Here is a 4116-nt window from a genome sequence, read left to right on the forward strand (position 1 = left end):
AGAAAACAGGGCCAAAAAAAAAAAAGATACAAATATATTTCTCTCTCTGAAACGTTTAAAAAATTTTTTTTTTTTATAAGTGAATAAAAAAAAGGTATAAAGCTTACTATCTTAATTTTAAATATGTTGCTTTATTACTACTGAGAAATTAGACAAGCATACATTTAAGTGCAGCATAAGAGCACACTGTGCAGTGTTATTTATGTCTGTAAGATGTAAAGTCACACACACAACTGCTCTTCACCCCTCAGGTTCAGGGCACCATGAGCTCAAGAACAGAGCTGACAGCATGATAAACATCATCAGCCCTCCGCGGGTAAGAGGAGAGAGAATTACAGCCTCTGCATTATTCAAAACTAGTGGTGGATTTCTGACACCTCAGTCTAAAGTCTTCTGCCTCACACCTGGGGAAAACACTGATCATCTCTCCATACTATTTGTGAAGGAAGATTCAGTCAAACAATTAAGTACTGTAAATGATGCACAATGATACTTTGATGTAATCATCTTTTATTTACTAACCAAAAAGTTAGTTAAGTGTTTTTGTAAAATAAAATAAAAAACTTTGCCACAATAAGGCTGGCTTTTTGCACACTGAAAAGAAAATGGGGTTAGAAACAGGTGCTAAAAAAATTTGAATTAACCGTGAAATTTTGAAGTAGAAAGACTGAAATACAGAGTTTTGGCATGAAACTCTAGATGGCGCAGTCCGATAGGTCTAACTCACTCAAGAACAGAGCTGACAGCATGATAAACATCATCAGCCCTCCGCGGGTAAGAGGAGAGAGAATTACAGCCTCTGCATTATTCAAAACTAGTGGTGGATTTCTGACACCTCAGTCTAAAGTCTTCTGCCTCACACCTGGGGAAAACACTGATCATCTCTCCATACTATTTGTGAAGGAAGATTCAGTCAAACAATTAAGTACTGTAAATGATGCACAATGATACTTTGATGTAATCATCTTTTATTTCTGAAAATATCTTAAACTTTCTGTAATCTTACTGTGATTACATACAATTACATACATATTTTTAGATAATTCAGAAAATCAAATAGTCATATAGATATTTTGAAGATGGCTGGTAATCAAACAGTTGGTGGTTGCCATTGACTTCCATAGTATTTTTTTTTCCTACTATGGAAGTCAATGGCAACCACCAACTGTTTGATTACCAGCAATCTTCAAAATATCTTCTTTTATGTTCAACATAAGAAAGCAACTCATACAGGTTTGGAACGACATGAGGGTGAGTAAATTATGACCGAATTTTCATTTTTGGGTGAACTATCCCTTTAATGCTAATTGTATGCTGGGTCATTTTCAGGAAACAACCTTGTAATTTTTAAGCATTTCATTTGAAACTGTTGAACTCTCAAGAAATCATATTTTCTTACCTCAGGCTGAAACTGCCAGGTTCATAATCATCATAGACACTAGGGGAACCACCATGCCAGGATGAAACATTTCAATGAATGCAAAATTGATCTATTGTTCTCAACAGGTTCCTGATATCATAATTTTCCGCTCTCAAAATCAGAAAGAGGAAGATTTTTCTAACTTGTACTACAAGGGAGGAAAGACAGTCCGTCGGGTCACCACTGTTTGACCTCAGGGTCAACCCCACATCAACCACCCACTGCAAGAAAGAGCCAGCTTTCTGTTCAGAGAGACGCCACAAATTCAGTCTTACCTTATTGTTACTCCAAAGAGGTCTTATATGCTGAAGATGAAGATGTGGTGGCTTGCATGTCAAGAGTATTGAGACATAATCATAATCATATGAGCCCTGCAGTCAACTGCATGCAATCATTCATGGTAATGGCTGCTGATAAATCAGCCACATCAACACTGCATATGCTCTTTTTCAGAAATAATTCAATTGGATGTGATTATTTTGTACCTTATTCAAATGAAAATATTTAAGTTATTTTTTGTTGATCGATACTTTACACAATTTTGTACATCAGTATATGCATCTTCATAAGTATAGAGGGCTGCAGTGATGATGTATTTTTGTGGGCCAAACGGAAGTTGGCATTACCCTGGTTCCATCGACAAAAATCCAACTGTATTTTTCCAATGGCTTGTGGAATATTGCAGAAAATAAGCTCTGAGACCATCAAAAGTTTATAATTTCACGTTTTTCTCATCATGATAATTTTTACAAATCTTCACAACTTAAGCCTAAATACAATTAGCAGAAGTAAAAAGATAAATATAGGCTATAAATTAATATAGGCTGTAAATAAATTATTTCAATCCTTATTAAATAAATACCTTAAAAGTTTGAGTTAGAATAGTTTGCAAGAGAATGATTATAAACACAATGTGCTGTGAACTAGTAAGTAGTAGCTTACCCTTTTCAGTGCAACATTTAAGCTTTTACTTTCTTGTAAAAGGCGGCTGCTAACAAGTCGCTAAATAGAACTACAGAGGATGTTGGGGACATTAAAGGGATAGTTCACCCAAAAATGAAAATTCTGTCATTAATTACTCACCCTCATGTCGTTCTAAACCCGTAAGACCTCCGTTCATCTTCGGAACACAAATTAAGATCAAGATCAACGCCCAGAAACTTAGCAAGGAGATCGGTAAAATAATCCATGTCACATCAGGGGTTCAACCGTAATATTACGAAGCTACGAGAATACTTTTTGTGCGCAAAAGAAAAGAAAAAAAACGACTTTATTCAACAATTCGTCTCTTCCGCGTCACCCTATAGCGCCATTTTGGAGAGTATCCACTGAACGCAAACAGCGTATGGTGTTCTGTGTCAGCTGCGCGATACGTTTTCTACGTTGTTTGTGCTTTGATTTGAACGAAAACAACGTATCCGCGTGACGCAGCTGACACAGAACAACATACGCTGTTTGCGTTCAGTGGATACTCTCCAAAATGGCGCTATAGGGTGACGCCTCAAACTACTGATCTATAATAGAGAACTGGATTGATTATGTCATAAAAAGTGAAGCAACCATACTGTCATATTGGAATTTTGAAGTATTTACACTCATTCTATTGAGACAATGTGATATATATATATATACATACATGCTCACATAGGTTATTTTACCGATCTCCTTGCTACGTTTCTGGACGTTGATCGTGGTAGTACCCTTGCTGTCTATGGGAGGGTCAGAGAGCTGTCAGATTCCATCAAAAATATCTTAATGTGTGTTCCGAAGATGAATGGAGGTCTTACGGGTTTAGAACGACATGAGGGTGAGTAATTAATGACAGAATTTTCATTTTTGGGTGAACCAACCGTTTAATGTCCCCAACATCCTCTGTAGTTCTATTTAGCGACTTGTTAGCAGCCGCCTTTTACAAGAAAGTAAAAGCTTAAAAAAAAAGTCGGTATTATGCATATGTATTTTTTTTGTCATAGAATCAAATGTAAAAATTCTTGTACTTTTTTAATGAAAGCATTTAACCACAAACCCATTCAAAAACACATTGACTTCAGGGCAATGGAACCCAAAGTGATAAAATGCGAACTGATTTCTGGGTTTTGTCCTATAAAAATATGTCATCCCTGCATCAATTTATTTCATTGTTATTTATTTATACAGTGTATCTTTGCAATAAACTACTGTACTGTTAAGTATTGCTTGGTATACTGAATAGTGTTCTTGAGTATTTAAAAAAAAAAAAAAAAAATATATATAATAATTATTATTATTTTCTCAGAGGGTTCAATTAAGGTAAGGTTCAAGTAATTTTTTCCTGCTGGCTGCTCGTCAGTCATGGATGGCAACTGCTGAATAAATTAGGGTCACCCTCAGTAGGTCACACAAAGCTGTCGTGATATGAGAGGGTGATAACATAACCCTTTTGTTTTTGTTTGAGTCTCCAGACCAGTGTTATCTTTCCTAGACCTGCTTGTGTTACTGAGGTTTTCATTCACAAGTGGTGGCTTGATGTCAGGGTCAAGCAGACTGTTTCTCTGGGGTGATTTACAGAGGCCACTGTTTGTCTGTCAAAGACTTCTGCATCATTGCTTCTGAAGTCTGTTTCCCTTCTCTCTGCCACTTTCGTCTTGTTTTATTTCACGTGATTTCACAGAATTGTCTCTCTCTGTTCTGTGAAAATGTTGCAGTGCAATATTGTG

General features: G+C 36.2%; 1 long non-coding RNA gene across 1 annotated transcript in view; it reads left to right on the forward strand.

Moving 5' to 3' along the window:
* The window catches only part of LOC107709029 (uncharacterized), a 3130-nt gene extending 930 nt beyond the window's left edge, over nucleotides 1–2200 (forward strand). The window contains exons 2-3 of the long non-coding RNA XR_001636428.1: nucleotides 252–316; nucleotides 1507–2200. This is a non-coding gene — a long non-coding RNA (uncharacterized LOC107709029). The remainder of the gene's footprint in view (nucleotides 1–251; nucleotides 317–1506) is intronic.
* Nucleotides 2201–4116: the final 1916 nt, after the last annotated feature.

This window comes from Sinocyclocheilus rhinocerous, unplaced genomic scaffold (assembly GCF_001515625.1).
Source record: "Sinocyclocheilus rhinocerous isolate Xijiao unplaced genomic scaffold, SAMN03320098_v1.1 scaffold10944, whole genome shotgun sequence".
NCBI classification, from domain to species: domain Eukaryota; kingdom Metazoa; phylum Chordata; class Actinopteri; order Cypriniformes; family Cyprinidae; genus Sinocyclocheilus; species Sinocyclocheilus rhinocerous.